Consider the following 17,975-nt stretch of genomic DNA (forward strand, 5'->3'; position numbering starts at 1 on the left):
GAGAGTGTTGTGAGCAAAATGATTCTGTTGAAGGATGCCATCCTTTTCACTTACCCAGCCTTTTCTCTTTTAGATGCTGACCAACCTGCTAGACATTCCCAATAATTTCTCTTTTAAGTCTGAACATTGGACTGAGTCACCCACGAGTACTGCAGGTATCAACTAATTTTAAGCATACAACTGTGGGGAATATTTTCCATGCACCAAAGCAAAAATGACATCCAGGATGTTCATCCCACCTACTGTAACACTCTAAGGTTGAGCAGGTTGGGCCTATACTCATTGGAATTTAGAAGAATGAGAGGTGATCTTATTGAAATATATAAGATACTGAGGGGGATCGACAAGGTAGATACAGAGAGGATGTTTCCCCTCGTGGGGAAATCTAGAACTCGGGGTCATAGTTTCAGAATAAAGGGTCGCCCTTTTAGAACTGAGATGAGGAGGAATTTCTTCTCTCAGAGGGTCGTAAATCTGTGGAATTCTTTGCTCCAGAGAGCCGTGGAGGCTGGGTCATTAAATACATTTAAGGTGGAGATAGACAGATTTTTGCAAGATAAGGGAGTGAAGGGTTATGGGGAGTGGGCAGGGAAGTGGCTTTGAACCCAAGATCAGCCATGATCTTATTGAATGGTGGAGCAGGCTCGAGGGGCCAAGTGGCCTATTCCTGCTCCTATTTCTTATGTTCTTATATTTTAAATCCCCTTTGGTTTATATTAGCTAATATAGTCATGCCAATATTTTAGAAAACAGTGTTGTGATTCATTAACTAGAATTAAAGAAGGGAATTTTAACCTGGAGGAGTGCGTGGGTTTGGGTGCGGGTGGGGGATTAAAACCAGCAAAAATGTCAGCACGTCGGGAAGCCGGCTCCAACCTGCAGACTTCCGCATTTAACTCAAGTGCATTAGGCTGCTTGAGTGCAACCCTCTCCAAAGCGGCAGGTTGCCTATTAGCATATGCTAATTGTTCAATTGGAGAGATATTTCAACTGACTTTTAAATTTAATGGCGCTTCCACGGGTTTACCGGGCTTCCTGAAACTGGCCAGTGAAGGCAAGGCGAGAATATAGTGGCAATTGAGGGGGCTGAATCAATCTCATGGAAATACTGCAATAAATACTCAGTACTGTAGTGTTCTCAAAATTCCCACATTCCCTGAAAATTATGGATAAAGGGGCCCTGAATGGACAAGTTATTAAAAAGGGTACACAAAATGGCTTCTAAAACCACGTGACCAAAACCGACAGGATTTTAAAAGCAAGGCCCTGCAAAAAGGCAGGCCCTGAAACGAAACCTAACATGCAGGAATCTGTGAAAAGACTTTGTAAAGCCTAAGTAAACACAGAATATGCATTCTTCACCTTGGAACAGATCAAGCCAGGATGGCTCTAATCTGAAAGCCATCAACTCTTCGCATAAATAATTGGTAACAACTCAAAGGTAGCTGCCAAGCCAGGAAACCTGATTAAGTTTCATATCGAAGCCATTATATTAGGAGACAACCGCCCCAGAAGTCGTTAAAGTAAATGGCTGTAATCATTTTAAATGAGCCCGCCAAAAGTTAGACAAAGGACTGACCTGATTTGGCGCGCAGATAAGGGGGTGAAGAACGGGTATAATTGTAGGCCCATCGGTAGTGATCGGTCTCTTATCTCTCAGCTCTTGCTGCTTGCCTCCTGCTCCGGGCTCCTCTCGCTCTCGTGCCTCGTGGCGGGCCCTCTTCCCCCTCCCCGTGCTGCTCAACACCAAGGACGCCCATTACACCTGGGCCAAACGCGGGAGGAGAACGAGACCCGAATTTTGAAAATGCACAGGACACACAGGGCCACAAACAGACGATATGAGACGAGGAAAATGTTAAAACTGGTGAAAGCAGAGAAGGGCAGCGGGAAGACACGTTGGGGGACAAACGGCCTATTTATAAGCTGGCGTTTGATAAATAAGTTGGCGTGGGATGCATGGACAGTAAAACCCCAATTTAAGAATAAGTTGGCGTTCGAAGCTTGGATAGGAAAATCATTAACGGTAAAAACCGCCAACCGAACCCCAACTGCAGTACTAACATCGGCGACCGCCCGAAGAAGAAGAAGACCCATCGCGACGAAGTACCCAACGAAGATGTTAACGGAGGAAAAGGAGGGTGCTTCACACAAACAACTTAATCGCCGTGCCGTGACCACGTGATGACGATGAACCCCAAAGGACAGAAAGAGTGAACCTCAAAACCCATACCAGTTAAATAACAGGTTTCGAATTGGTGAGCATGAATTCCTGGCCCCTCGTAGCTTAATCTAGTTAGGTATTAGGGGGTGGGATAAGGCTAAGGGGATTTTTAATGTATTTGTTTCCCTCGATATGCCATGTGTTCCCCATTCCCGTATAAGTATAATAATTGTTTATGCCTGTAACTATATCAGTAATTCTCAGTAAGATTGTGTTTTATTCTGCCTTAATAAAATTTTGGTTTTCTGGCACCAAACCACTTGTCTACTCGATTTTCTGTATCGCCGCCTGTACCTAAGTCCGGTGTCGAGAACCCAGGGATGTGGGAGCGATTTGAACCGCTCAGAGACAGTCAGAGGTGAAGCTGACTGGGCACACGCCACCCCCTACAGAAATGGCGACTGCGGCAGGACACTGGCAACAGGGGTGCGATACAGTTGACAATGGTTCGGATGAGCAAACCATGATGGAGGAAAGGATTTCTGATTATGTGTTTAGCAAGGTGAATATCACTAAAAAGTGGATCACCAATCTGTTAAAGGCTGGGCATCCAGTAGATGCTGCAGCTAACTGGACAGAAGGGAAGGAGCACAAGAAATCCCTAGAGAAGGCAGTCTGGCTGATGTGCTTCAAGAAGCAGATCCAGCTTTTGGACAGGCTCATTGCAGAACAGGCAGCCGAGATAAAGGAGTCAGCCCTGGAGATCCAGGACATGGCTCTAGCAGGAGAGAAGTTACTGGTAGCATTGCAGGCCCTGAATCAGGAGAGGTTGCATTTAATGGGAGAACATAAGGCCAAGTTGGAATACCTACAGTGCCAGGTCACCGAAGCCAAGGGTAATGAGTTGAGGTCGCGGGTAAAGAACGCCCACCTGGCAAGACAAGTGAGAGAACTGGAGGAGAAAGTAAAGGAGGTAAAGGCAGCTTACAAGTTAGCGAGCGAACAGGGGTTTGAGAATGCAAATCATGGCCCCTGCAAGGAACAGATAGAAAATCTGAGCCTGGCCCTGAGGAAAGCAAAAGGCATGGTGTGCCTCATAAGCCCGAAGGCAGGCCAGGCGGATTTTATAGGGAACGAGGGGAGAACAGTTCAGACATCACTGGTAGTGCCAAGGAACGACCTGGTTGAGGAACAGGAGGTCACACGACCACCAACTGTAGCGCCAGGTTTCAGCGAGGTCTGGCAGCAAGGGGGGGTGGAGTCAAGGGTGGGACTGGAGGTGGAACAACCCCCGCAAGAGAGGCCGGAGCTGGGACCGATGTGCCCAGCCCGTCATCGGAGGTTCGGCCCACCCGTTATTGGCGAGGAGGAGGGCTCCCTCCAAAACCAGTTCGTATTACCCTATAGCACCCAACAGCTTAGGGCTATGGTAAGCCATATCCCAAAGCTCTCCGAAAAGGGGGAACCCTCGATCCACTTCAGGGAAGTGGAGCAGGTAGCCAGCATCAATGACTGCGATGCTGCTGTGCAGGCCAAAATGCTGCTATTCTCCCTGGAGAGTAGGCTCCTCCAATCCCTCTCTGACGAGTGTAAGAAGGGGCAGTGCGGGTATGAGGAGCTCAGGGATGAAGTTCTGGAGGCCATGGGGATGAATGAGGGAAGTTCTTTCTCCCGTGTGGAGAAGACCGTCCAGCTCACAGGGGAAACCCCGTAGGCTTTCGCGGAGAGGTTATGATTGGCTTATAGGAGCGCCTGTCCTGGGGCACCTAACCGGGCATTCCTGAACCAGGGTCAGCTTGCCCATTGGCTCCGTTGCCTGGTGGCAAACAGCTTGCCACAGGTCCGGGCCAAGGCGGAAGTCTGGTTCGACCCCAAGAATCCCCGGACCACCGAACTTACGGTGATCAGAAAGTTGACCCTAGCTTATAAGAACGGTAGGGGAACCAATGCACACCCACCTAAGGGGAAGGTGCATGAGGTAAAACCTGGACAGGGTAGGAAGTGGCATCAGGAGGGGAATAACCCTTTTAGCGCTAAGATGAATTGTTACGGGTGTGGGAAGGATGGTCATTAGCGGAAGGAGTGCAAAAACCCTTGGAAAGACAACAAGGGAAAGAATTCCACAGCCCCAGCCCAAAAGGCGGAGGCAGGAATCCCTCCCGCTGTGGTTGAGTCATTTTTGGACACCATGAGGTCCTTATTGACTGGCCACGGGAGAGTAGCAGCCGCTACCGGTGCTCTGACCCCATCAGCCCCATCCAACCCACAGCCCTGGCTAGAGCCAGCGCAGCCTGTTTACCTGTGTTCCCTTTGGTACGATGAATGGAAGAGACCCCTCGTGGAGATGGAGGTAGAAAAGGTGAAGGGGACCTATCTGTTGGACACGGGGGCATCATGCACCATGGTCCATTCAGCTAATCACACCACCTCACCTCTATCTAACGGGGTCACATACAATCTGTCGGGATTCACAGGCAGGGAACAGGCCGGCTCGTTTATCATCCCACTTGCCATTCGTTTAGGACCACTCCGCTCTAAGTGGACCTGTGTCCTAATGAAGTGGGAAGTGGAGGGTGGAAGAGGGGTCCTGGGAGCCGACTTTATTGTAGGCCATGAGATCCTGGTCGATTTATGAAATCATTGCCTATGGGGGGCAAGTACAGGAAAGGACTGCGAGGTAGTAGTATCCCAGGGAAGGAAGGGAAGGGAACCCTATGCACCGTGAAGCCCAAAGAGGGTTATAACCTCGAGCTCATGGTCAGTAATACCCCAAAGGATTTCCAGGCATTTGTGCAACCCCACCTAGCCACATTTGCCACACAGAAACACCACTGCGGGAGGGTCACAGGGTTTGAGGTCAGTGTAGATGGGGACCCCACGGCCCGACCACAGAAACAGTATAACTTCCCCAGGGAAGCGGAGCCAGACATGGAAGCAGCCATGTCCTCTTTAGTACAGCAGGGAGTTCTGAGGCCGATAGCCACCCACGTAAACTCTCCACTGTGGCCGGTTAGAAAGCCAGACAATTCCTGGAGGGCCACGGTGGACTATCGGGTGCTCAACAGCAACATCCCAGTCTGTGCACCCACGGTAGCAGCAGTTGCTGACCTGATAGGAACTATCCCAGCACCTGCAACCACTTTCACGGTGCTAGATATTTCCAACGGGTTTTGGTCCATCCCTTTAAGGAGGGAGGATCAGTACAAGTTTGCCTTTACCTTTAAAGGGCAACAGTACACCTGGAACTATTTGCCTCAATGCTTCCACAACAGCCCCAGCATTTTCCATCAGTGCATGACAAACAGTTTAAAGGATTTCAGCCAGCCCAGACAGTTGGTGCAATATGTGGATGACCTGCTCCTGTTCACTGATTCGAGAGAAGAGCATGGCCCACTACTGGCCGAACTGCTGGAGCTGCTCGGGAAAAAGGGTTTTAAAGTAAACCCCAAGAAAGCGCAGATCGGCCAGCAGGAGGTGAAATTCCTGGGCCTGACTGTACGCGCTGGAGAAAGGGCCATAGATAAGGCTAGGAGAGAAGCGGTACAAGAGTTACCAGTCCCCAACACAGTCACAGGTGTGAGGTCATTTCTAGGGCTAACCGGGTACTGCAGAGACTTCATTGAAGACTATGCAGCCACAGCAGCCCCTCTGCTCCAACTCCTACACAAGGGAGTGGAGTTGGTTTGGGATGAGGGTTGCCAGGCTGCATTTGTCAGGCTCAAGAAGGACTTGCAGACCGCACCAGGTCTAGGGGCCATAGATGGCGGGAAAGAGTTTTTCCTGGAGGTAGCAGCCAGTGGGGACGGCCTGAGTGCTGTGCTGCTCCAAGAGCCGCATGGCAGGCTGCAGCCGGTGGTCTACTCCTCCAGGATACTCACGGAAGTGGAGAGGAGCTACTCCAACTGTGAGAGGCACCTCTTGGCCACACATTGGGCTGTGAAAAAATCGCTGGTCTTCACGGCACCTCTCCCATCACCCTCCTCACCCATCACACACCCACCCAGAGCTCCTGGATGGGAGGATCAAGGATGGGACAGTGAGCAGTGCCCACATTGCTCGCTGGACCCTGCTCATCTCACAGATGGACCTAAAGGTGAAGGGTCTCTGCGAGCCTAAGTCTCAGCCAACCTGGTATATCCTGGAACAGCCCACCGGTGTTCCATTGAAGAGTTTTGGGAAGTGGACATAGGTTTACGGGCCGGGGTACACCCCACAGGCCATGAGATCTATGTAGACGGCTCCAGCACGGTATCTGCTGGCGAGCGACTCACGAGGTGTGGAGTTTATGACCCAGCGGCAAACATTGCCCTGGCAATTAAGCTCCCCAGCACCATGAGCGCCCAGCAGGCTGAAATATTCACGGTAGTGTACATCATTACACACCCCGAAATCTTCCCCACCCCAAACACGATTTGCTCAGACAGCATGTTCACGTGCAATTCATGTATGGTGTACCTGGTCATCTGGTCCCGCCGCGGATACACCTCTGCTGATGGGAGACCCCTCACAGTAAAACCCCTGCTGGAGAAGCTCTTAGCAGCAGTGGGGAAGGAAGGGGAGGTTTTCATCCATAAGGTGAAAGCCCATTCCTCCACAGAACCACATAGTCACGGCAACCAGCAGGCTGACATGCTTACTAAGGAGGGTGCCCGCACAGGCACTTTCTGGGACCCATATGGGTCCAGACCCATGGCAGCAGTCAGAGGTAGGGACGGGACACAAGGGAGTGCAGGGATAGCTTTAGCCCCGGACCTTAAGACGGTCCTAGCCAAAGACCCCATCCTCAAGGCAGTCCTCAGTGCAGCTAACAACGCTGACCCCCCAGAAAAGGAAGGTACTTACGGGACACATCAGGAGGGTAGAGGGACCATAGCAGTCGATCCAGGTCAACTACATCGGGCCCCTGCCCACCGCCCAGGGAGGGTATAAGTACTGCCTAGTCCTGGTAGATGTATTCACGAAGTGGGTAGAAGCCTTCCCCTGCAGAACAGCCACAGTTCTGGGTATGGCCAGGATCCTGGTCCGGGAAGTGTTCTCGCGATGGGGGCTACCACATTATGTGGAGTCTGACCAAGGGAGTCATTTTACCAGGCAGGTAATGCAGAATACCCTTATGTTGCTAGGCATCGAGGGGAAGTGGCACGTGGCCCACAACCCACAGTCATCAGGCATTGTGGAGAGGATGAATAGGACCTTAAAGGAAAGGCTGAGGAAAGAGACAGTGGACTCGCCTAGAAAATGGGCCGAGGTCCTACCGTTGGTCCTGATGGGGATCCGGGCCAGCCAGTGAAAAAGCACGGGGTACTGTAGGGGGGCATCCTTTACCTGGTTTACAGTAATTTACCTTCCTTTACCTGGTTTACGGTAATTTACCTGGTCAGGCAGCCTTTTTGCCACTGCACTGTGACCAATTCCAATCAGCGGTTTCGAATCGCTAAACCGCCCTTTCCAGTTCTGACTGGAGGAACTTACAATTAATGATATATTAAAACGGACAAATGGTCTGGATGCAAGAAAGTCAAATTTTATTACAACTAAGAAACTACACCACACGATCAAAGTAATCACGGTAAAATTGCTTAAATAGGGGAGGAAAAACGGACACAACGAGGGAAATCGACTAAAATACAATTCTAATGAAGTCCCCACTTTATTCCTACCCCTAAGCCTATCCTAAGTCGCTTTGTGGCAGGCCAGAAAAATATATACTCAACACTGCAATGCCAGCTCTGTGTCCCATGAGATCTTCACTGCCCTGAAGTAAAGAAACACCCTAGTGTTTTAAAAGTAAACTGCTGGTGTTTTACTTCTACAGACAGACTCCATGCCGTAAAGGGCACATGGAGGCAAGCCAGAGAGAGAGAGATGCCCCTGAGAAGCTATCTCTTATACCTCAATTTTGGGGCCTAAATGTTCCCGCCCAGATCCGGACGTTTCTGGGCTAAAGCAAAAGTGATCCAACTGTTCCCATTGTCCAGTAATGGGTGATTCAAACCCATTCAATTTTAAACTGTTCCTTCTCTCAGTTTGAGTGTCTCTTTTCAAATGTCTGTGCTGAGCCTTCGAACCATCTCCATTCACCCTGATGGGTTTTGAATGGAGTTGTATTACTATGTAAACAGATACCCATTATCTTGTGGTCACTGAAACCGCAGTCAAGTGGTTTAATCCCTTCTGCAAACATCCTTGTAGTAGTTTCTGTAAACAAATCGATTGTCTCTGCAGGGAGGGAACTTCCCTTTGGTTGACAGATTTGACTGCCATCTTTGATCCTCCCCTTTTCACAGACATACACGAGCTGCTTCCAAGTCCTTTGTCCTTGGCCATGCTTTCTGACGGCCATTTTTACCCCTGGGCAATTTGAACTGTTCAAAACTCAAGAGTACATCCTTTAATAAAATGTACAAACTTAAAGTGTGCGATTTTCACAAAGTTCTTTGATTCCAGTGTCCAAGCGCTGCCCAGCCCACGAGGTTTTAACGCAGCCTTTTCCTGTGGTTCTGGGTATGTTTGAAAACATTGTCCAACCCAGAGACAATTTAAATCACACAAGTCTTCGTCCACGATGTGGATTAATATTTCCTGATCTTCGGGGGCCGAGGGGATTTTGCAAACCCCTACAGTACTCCCCGTACGAGCTGACGACTGGCAGAATTATGCGGACCCCCACCCATTTACTAGCCCCGGTGCTCATGGAAGGTCAGCTCAGAGAGGTAAACCGGGACAGGTTCGCCCGAAACCTTTTCGAGCACCTTAAGCAGGTCCACAAGCAGACGGCTGGGAACATGGGAAGGCAGCATCGGAATAACCGATTGCTGTTAGAACCCTGAAAACACCACGAGTGGGAGGTAGGGGATCAGGTCATGGTGAGGAATTTTGCTTGGGTAGGGAGTCTGGAACCATTATACATGGGGCCCTAAGAATTGTAGACAAGGCCAGCCCCATGGTATACGACGTTAAGATGCCTCGGCGCACCAAATGGTTCCATATTAATCAGTGTAAACTGTTTAAACCCGAGAAGAGAAAACAGCCAGTTGGGGTAGGGTCTGAGGATAGAGATCCTCAGCCTGCAGCGGGAGCGAGGTCACAGAATGCACAGGCAGGCGCTGTGGCTTTCTTAAGGGGATGGGCCATCCCGCCCACCAATTGGGACACTCCCCCACTCTTCTGGGCTCCAGATGAGGAGGGACCCGAGGGTGAAGACCCCGCCCCTAACCTAGATTTAGAGGAGCAGGGACCTGAGGACGAAGATCCCGCCCCAGACCCAGATTTGGGACCTGAGGGTGAGGACCCTCAGCGGCAGTGGTAAGCCCACAGACCGCACTGGAGGGGGCAGCGGTTCGGGTTAAAGGCCCACCAGCCAAGAAAACCCCACTCGCCAAAGTCATCAGAAGGTCCCCATGGATGCCCCAGCCAAGGAAACCATGGTCACCAGCTCCCAATTTTAAAGGGACAGCCTCCCGAGTTAGGGGGAAATCCAAGGACAGACGTCCCCAGCCGGCAGCCACAGGCTGCGAGGGACCGACAGTACCGGACAGTGCGGCCACACCGAAGGGAGTGGTGTGCCGCAGTCCAAACAGGAATTAGGCTGGCCGCCCGGAGAAGGGCGGCGGATGTGCATACTTTTGCGTAAGTTGGTATTGTTAAGTTTGGGTGTTTAGTTTAAATTTAAAGAAGGTGATTTGTATTTTTAAGAATGTTTGTATTTAAGTCGAGGCCGCGAGACTCGACTATGTTCACCCAAGCCAAAGAATCTCCTCGGGACCTGGCTATATGCTCTTGTGTCTCTTTGCAGGAAAGGATTTTCAGGACAAAGGGGGGCATACTCCTACTCACCCTGATAGGTATGAGCGTTAGAAAGCGAGGTGACGTGGAGGACAATTCCACATCTATGGGTGCTTGGGAGAGAAAGCACCAGTTGTGACTGCTGGGAGCAGCGAACAAGGTGTCTATTCCCATGAGTGAAGATTGCCCATGTGGTTGGGATCCAAATCCACCCGGTACTCCAGCCAGACCGGGTTCACCTACGGGGAGGCCTCCCTCCCCCGCCCCAGCCTACAGGTTGTGGCCTCACAGGTTGGGGTCACTGAGTAGAAACGTGTGTGCCTGACTTGTAGAGGACAGATTCCCCTGGGAAGGTGTTGGTGGCTCAGGAATCTGGGCACCAACATGGGGGACCATACAGCTGACTGGGAATGAATGGGGAACGACACCCACCGGACGGTCACAGGGACCCAAGGATGGACTAGTGTACGTTGTGATAAGTGGTGGGAGTCGGAGCAGGGAATCTATGTCTGTATGTGGGGGTCGCAAAGGGCCTGCCCTACGGGCATATCCATCATCTTCTCCGCATCATGGCAGGATAAGGCCATAATGGGATTGCCACCTAAACGCCTGCATAGTCTCACGTTGCCCAGCCCCAGTCAAAGCCACTGAGCTAGTGGCACGCGCCCGGAAGCCCCTGCCCATGACTCAGGCAGCGAGGACACACAGAGAGGGGTGCCCTACCACCACCAAGGGACCAGGGAATCGGCTGGTACTAGTACCGATGGATCAGGTGCTATACCAGGGGGTACACTACGTGGTAGCCTCCGTGATTTTAAACCTCACCGAGGTACACTTACCAGTGTGGTGCCCCAAAGAGACAGAGCAGCTATACCAGGCCCTGTTAAAGGACATGTTTACGAAGTTTTATGAGCTCGATTTCGCTAATGTAGACAAAACTGAACTGTACACCACACACCACGAGTACCTTGGTAATACGGGGAGACAAAGAAGGGGAGTATGGAATGATGTTTTTACTGGCCCAGAAATTCAGGGCGGGGGCTTCCCGCGGGTGTAAGCCCCCGACCTGCACTTACCTTGCGCGCCGGCAGTTGAGCTGTAGGGCCCCATGGAATTCCGCTCCGGGGCCTGGCCCAGCTGCCGGTGCACTGTGTTTGTGTGTCCCAGGGGCGTAGTTAGTGCGATGCGTCCCCTGGGATCACGTGAGCCATGGGCAGCCAATCGGAGGAGGGAAAAGCCCATTCATAAGATTGACAAGTAGACCTGTCAAAACTTATAATACTATGGGCCCAAAATAGCAGTAAACCTTCAAATAAATTTAAAAAATAATCACACTTTTTAAATAAACTATAAATTACATTAAATAACTATTTTAAACAATAATTTAAATTTTTGAAAAAAATAATTTTATATTATAACGGGGCTAAAAATAAACTTACCTTGCTTTAAAGTATTTAAAAATAATAAACCTGTGGAAAAAATGTTTTAATTTTAATTAATTGACCACTTATCTTGCAAAAAGCAGGCCTTACACCTTACACCTGCTTTTTAACTGTGTAAATCCTGCAGGCTTACCCTCCCGGGAAAACCTGTAAAAAAAAACTAAGTTCAAAGCGCATGCGCAGCCTCCCCTGCGCATGCGTTTGACCTCTGAACCCCTTCGTTCAGAGGATCGGAAGTGCCGGTTTCCTGCGCATGCACAGTGCATGCAGGAAACCGGCAATTCCATTCGGCCTATGGGTGAGTACCCTGTGCGGACTCACCCGGGGAGAGCCAAATTTCTGGGCCACTGTGGCTAACACAGGGTCCTCTGTCATCAACAGTCTGGATGACATAGAGTTGCAGGCTCAGATAAACGGTTTAAAAGCACAGTTAATGAAGATATTAATGGATGAGAATAAGGTAGTAGGCTCGGAGTTACATGAGGACCAGGCCATGAAGGTCCATTTAAAAGAAATAATAGCGGAGCTGGAGAAGCACGCAAAGACTGTAAATGCCCTCATAAGAGAGGACAGAAATGCTACAGACCAGGCTGCACAGAACGAGGTGTGCGTGCTGTACGAGGCATGGTTGCTGGGCGAGGGCCGCAGTAATCTGGGGGATTTAAAACAGGGTTTAGTCCCCTCCTGGATCAGCAACAAACACCTCGTAGCCCTCCACCCGTTTGAGAATGCATTAAGCCCGTGTCAACTCTGGCTAGCTTCGGAGGCCTATCCAGTCCCAGTGGATTGTGGATGGTCCAACCACACCATCATGGGTATAGTAGTGAGAATGCCGGTCATGGGTAGGACAGCCTGACCCGCACCGGTTTCCAGGGTAGAGAACATTGGAATCATTCAAGGGGGTGCACACATTCATTTCACAGCGGTCCCACCTTACATCATTAAGTGGGAGCACGCTATGACAGGCACTGACCTCTTGGGGTGCCGCAGCCGGGGAGCAAACATAATACTGTGCCCCCAGCACTTGAACACCTATTCAAAAAGCACAGTGCGGGTTTAAAGCTGTTGGCACAAAACCTAGAAATAGTACCATGGAGGCAATGGCACAAGGCCATGTCCCCCCACAGGTAGCATATATAGGAGGTGGGTCATATTGTGTCACCGCGGGTGCACCTCACTACCAGCATGGACAGCATAGCTGGTGTCCCGTAATTGACAGCAGTTTCTGCTTTAAACCCGAGGCAGAAGTTCAAGAGCCCAGGAACGAATTGTCCCCATTCCTGTACCCTCCACTGTTCACCTCACTGTAAAGGAGAATTTTACCAACCTGCAAAAGTACATAGCGCATTTCGGCTACAAAATCCCCCCTCTCCCAGAACATCTCACCAAGATACTCAAAGCAGTTATAGTCTCGCAGAAGCATTTCCACACGTTAGAGCAAAAGACGGTAGAGATAGGGGCTAAGATATTGGACATTGTGATTCCACCCTGGTGGGACATCTTCAATAATATAGAGGTCCCTTCGTGGATTAGACTGGCTTCCCACATCCTCGTGGTTTGCCAGCTGGGGACAGTATTGTACCTAGTATGCACTCAGTGCAAGGGAAAAGGTCAAATACTAGAATTCCGAAACCAAAGGACCTGAAAGGAACATTATGTGAAGGTGGAGGGAGATACACCAGTTTGAATTCTTGTATTTCTGAGTAAAGATTGTTCTTTTTTTGTGTTTTGTTGTTCTTAATAAAGATTTTCAACATGTTGTTTCAATAAAGATGTATGTATACCAAGTGGTGCAGGGGTGTTGGAACCCTCCATGCTTGGATGTGTGTAAATGACTAATTATTCTATGTATGCTTATGTACACTACATTTTTACAGAATGGGAAATGCATATGTCGTGGGTATCTTAGATAAGTAATTACGGGGGAAGATTGACTATGGAGGGTCGGAAATTTTGCTCACCTTATCAGGATGATACTTAAAGCGAGTTTAGTATCAACAGGGGGGCTTGTAGGGATCTCAAAATTCCCACATTCCCTGAAAATTATGGATAAAGGGACCCTGAATGGACAAGTTATTAAAAAGGGTACCCAAAATGGCTTCTAAAACCACGTGACCAAAACCGACAGGATTTTAAAAGCAAGGCCCTGCAAAAAGGTAGGCCCTCAAACGAAACCTAACATGCAGGAATCTGTGAAAATACTTTGTAAAGCCAGACAGCTAAGCAAACACAGAATATGCATTCTTCACCTTGGAACAGATCAAGCCAGGATGGCTCTAATCTGAAAGCCATCAACTCTTCGCATAAGTAATTGGTAACAACTCATAGGTAGCTGCCAAGCCAGGAAACCCGATTAAGGTTCATAAATGACAAACAGCCAGGATATCGAAGCCATTATACTAGGAGACAACCGCCCCAGAAGTCATTAAAGTAAATGGCTGTAATCATTTTAAACGAGCCCGCCAAAAGTTAGACAAACGACTGACCTGATTTGGCGTGCAGATAAGGGGGTGAAGAACGGGTATAATTGTAAGTCCATCGGCAGTGATCGGTCTCTTATCGCTCAGCTCTTGTCGCTTGCCTCCTGCTCCAGGCTCCTCTCGCTCTTGTGCCTCGTGGCGGGCACTCTTCTCCCTCCCCGTGCTGCTCAACACCAAGGGCGCCCATTACACCGGGGCCAAATGTGGGAGGAGAACGAGACCTGAATTTCGAAAATGCACAGGACACACAGGGCCACAAACAGGCGATATGAGACGAGGAAAATGTTAAAACTGGTGAAAGCAGAGAAGGGCAGCGGGAAGACACGTTGGGGGACAAACGGCCTAGTTATAAGCTGGCATTTGATAAATAAGTTGGTGTGGGATGCATGGACAGTAAAACCCCAATTTAAGAATAAGTTGGCGTTCGAAGCATGGGTAGCAAAATCAAGACAAACGGCTTGATTATAAGCTGGCGTTTGATGCATGGACAGTAATAGCCCAGTGAAGAATAAGCTGGTGTTCGAAGCTTGGATAGGAAAATCATTTACGGTAAAAACCGCCAACCGAACCCCAACCGCAGTACTAACATCGGTGACCGCCCGAAGAAGAAGAAGACCCATCGCGACGAAGTACCCAACGAAGACGTTAACGGAGGAAAAGGAGGGTGCTTCGCACAAACAACTTCATCGCCGTACCCTGTGACCACATGACGATGACGAACCTCAAAGGACAGAAAGAGTGAACCTCAAAACCCATACCAGTTAAATCAACTGGTTTCGACTTGGTGAGCATGAATTCCTGGCCCCTCGTAGCTTAATCTAGTTAGGTATTAGGGGGTGGGATAAGGATAAGGGGATTTTTAACGTATTTGTTTCCTTCGATGTGCCGTGTGTTCCCCATTCCCATATAAGTGTAATTATTAAAGCAGTAATTCTCAGTAAGATTGTGTTTTATTCTGCCTTTAATAAAATTTTGGTTTTCTTGCACCAAACCACTTGTCTACTCAATTTTATGTATCGCCGCCTGTACCTAAGTCTGGTGTCTAGAACCCAGGGGTGTGGGAGCTATTTGAACTGCTCAGAGACAGCCAGAGGTGAAGCTGACTGGGCACACGCCACCCCCTACACTACTCACAGCTGCTTTCTTACTAGTGGGAAACTGTTTGTTCACAGTACCTTTGCTGAGAGCCAACTTTCTACACTTTGGAGGTTTTCTCAATCACATCAGGATGGGTGGCGCTTTGGCTGCCTTAGATTGGACATTGGACGAGGACCAATATGATCAGCACCAACACCAGCATCAGCCTGCTGTTCAGAGACCCGTAACTGGAGAGCAGAGAGGGGAGCAGCATAGAGGGGAGCAGCATAGATGGTAACAGCGGAGAGGGGAGCGGCAGAGAGGGGAGCGGCAGAGAATGCAGCAGCAGAGAGGGGAGCGGCAGAGAGTGCAGCAGCAGAGAGTGCAGCAGCAGAGAGTGCAGTGACAGAGAGTGCAGCAGCAGAGAGTGCAGCAGCAGAGAGGGCAACAGCAGAGAGGGCAGCAGCAGAGAGGGGAGCAGCAGAAAGGGCAGCATCAGAGGGTAGCATCAGAGAGGGCCGCGGCAGAGAGGGCCACGTCAGAGAGGGCAGCAGCGGAGAGGGCAGCATCAGAGAGGGAAGCATCAGAGAGGGCAGCGGTAGAGAGGGGAGCAACAGAGGGGGCAGCAGCAGAGTGGTGCAGCTCTCAGGAGACACTATCCACGACACAGGGTGTACAGGCAAAGGCTGAGTTACCTTGGCATGTCCGAACAGCAGTGTCTTGGGAGGCTCAGGTTGTTGCGTCAGGTAGTGGCAGCCTGCTAGAACAGTGGCGGACAAAATACAGCCCCGCGGGCCGTATCTGGCCCGCCAATGGATTCCATCAGCCCTGCCAACTCATTCTTGAACTCAACAGCAAAACCTCACGAGTTTTGCTTCTGCTGTCTTCATCTTCGCCACACGTCCTATGATTGGTTGCTGCTGGGACAAGCGCACCCTGAACTGGGAGTCCACGCTCCCCTGTCAAGATAAAAGACGTCAATTAGTACTGGCAAGATAAGAATGTTGCAAGTTATCATTATGAAGATGATTGTATTTCACTTGTTGTTGAAATCAAGTCAACATGACGGAGCGCTGTATGGTGTGGGTCATGATATTTAATTGTGACACCAGGTAGCTGGGATCTCCCCGTCTTCCCATCTCCGATGGCCAGGGAAGCTGAAACTCCACTGACCTCCAGTGCCTCCTCCTCTGCACTTGTGAGCTGGAAAATGTGTTGAGGCCCACCTCTGGTTCTCTCCCTCTCCCTCGTGTTCTGTGCTCTCTTCTCCTGCAAAAAGGGAAAGAACAGACCTATGAGTGAGTGTAATGGCATGTGTTCACCCAATGGATGGAGTGCATTTGGTGAGGGTGACTATGAGGCAGAGGCATCAAATTGAATGAGGGTGAGGGTGAGTGGCAGTGGTGGACGGATAGATGAGGATGTGAGGAAGTGCATAGATGGAGAAGGACGGGTGTGCTTGCAAGGTAAGTGATTGTGAGGAGTGATGTGATGGAGTAGGCTTGACAAGGCTGAGTGAGGGGGTGGGGTGATAGGCACAGCAGAATGTAGGGGAATTGTGCAACTGTACTCACCTTTCCCACCTCCCAAAGCTACCTCCCATCCCACTTCCTGTAAGGACTATTCCATTCTCCCAGTTTCTCCATTTCATCGCATCTGTTCTAACAATGCCACCTTCCACGCCAGTGCTTCCGATATGTCCTCCTTTTTCCATAAACCAAGGATTCCTCTCCATCGTGGTTGACAGGCCCCTCGACTTTGTCCATCATATTTCCCACACTTCTGCTCTCACCCCTTCCCCTCCACCTAGAACTATGATAGCATTCCCCTTGTCCTCACTTTCCACCCCACAAACCTTCACATTCAACGGATTATCCTCCACCATTTCCGCCACCTCCAGCGTGATTCCACCACCATACACATTTTCTCCTTCCCCCCCCCCTTTCAGCATTCCGAAGGGACCATTCCCTACACGGAACCCTGGTCCATTCTTCCATCACCCCCAGCAGCCCCTCCCCATCCCACGGCAGCTTCCTGTTCAAGTGCAAGAGATGCAACACCTGCCCTTTCACCTCCTCCCTTGCCACTGTCCAGTGCGCCAAATACTGAAACAACGATTTACTTGTTCTTCATTCAATTTACTATACTGCATTCGCTGCTCACATTGGGGAGATTAAATGCAGGTTGGGTGACCGCTCTGCGGAACAGCTCCATTCAGACCACAAGCGTGACCCCGAGTTTCCGCTTGCTTGTCATTTTAATTCTCTGCCCCAGTCCCACTCTGGCCTCTTACACTATTCTAATGAAGCTCAATGGAAGCTCAAGGAACAGCAGCTCAACTTTCGTTTAGGCACTTTACAGCCTTCCGGACTCAACATTTAGTTCAAAAATTTCAAATCATAACCACTGCTCCCATTTTTTCAGACAGCAGTTGCTGGTACTGATTCTGCTTTTTTCATTTGCAGCTCCTCTAGACCCATCTTTTGTTTCTTTTATTGTCCCATCAACACCCGTTTTTGCCTTGCACCATCATCCTTTTTGACATTTAATCACACCTGCCTTCCACCCTATCACAGGCCTTCCCTTTTGTTCTTTCCTCTCCCCCATCGCCTTTCCCTGCCTCTGTACTTGCTTAAAACTTGTTACATCTCTAACTTTTTCCAGTTCTGATGAAAGTCATCAACGTGAAACGTTAACTCAGTTTCTCCCTCCACAGATGACCTGCTAAGTACTTCCAGCATTTTCTGTTTTTATTTCACCTTTCCTGACCTGGTTAGGTCATTAAAGAGCTTCCTGCACTGAATCCATGAGCGTGGCACTACGCTCCTGCTGCTCTCCTCCTGGGCCAACTTCTTGATGTCACCAGCAGGTTTCTTCCTCCCATTGCTGGGGAAGAGTATTTCTCTGGCTCATCAAAGTCCCGAGCAGCACATCAAGGGAGGCGTCATTGAAACGTGGTGCAGCCTTTGGCCATCTCTAATCCATTCTTGAAGAGGTCAATCACAGTACCCCAACTGCTGCTGCAGT

Source organism: Somniosus microcephalus, chromosome 10, assembly GCF_052327205.1.
Source record: "Somniosus microcephalus isolate GS21.2 chromosome 10, FLI_Smic_1.0, whole genome shotgun sequence".
Classification (NCBI taxonomy): domain Eukaryota; kingdom Metazoa; phylum Chordata; class Chondrichthyes; order Squaliformes; family Somniosidae; genus Somniosus; species Somniosus microcephalus.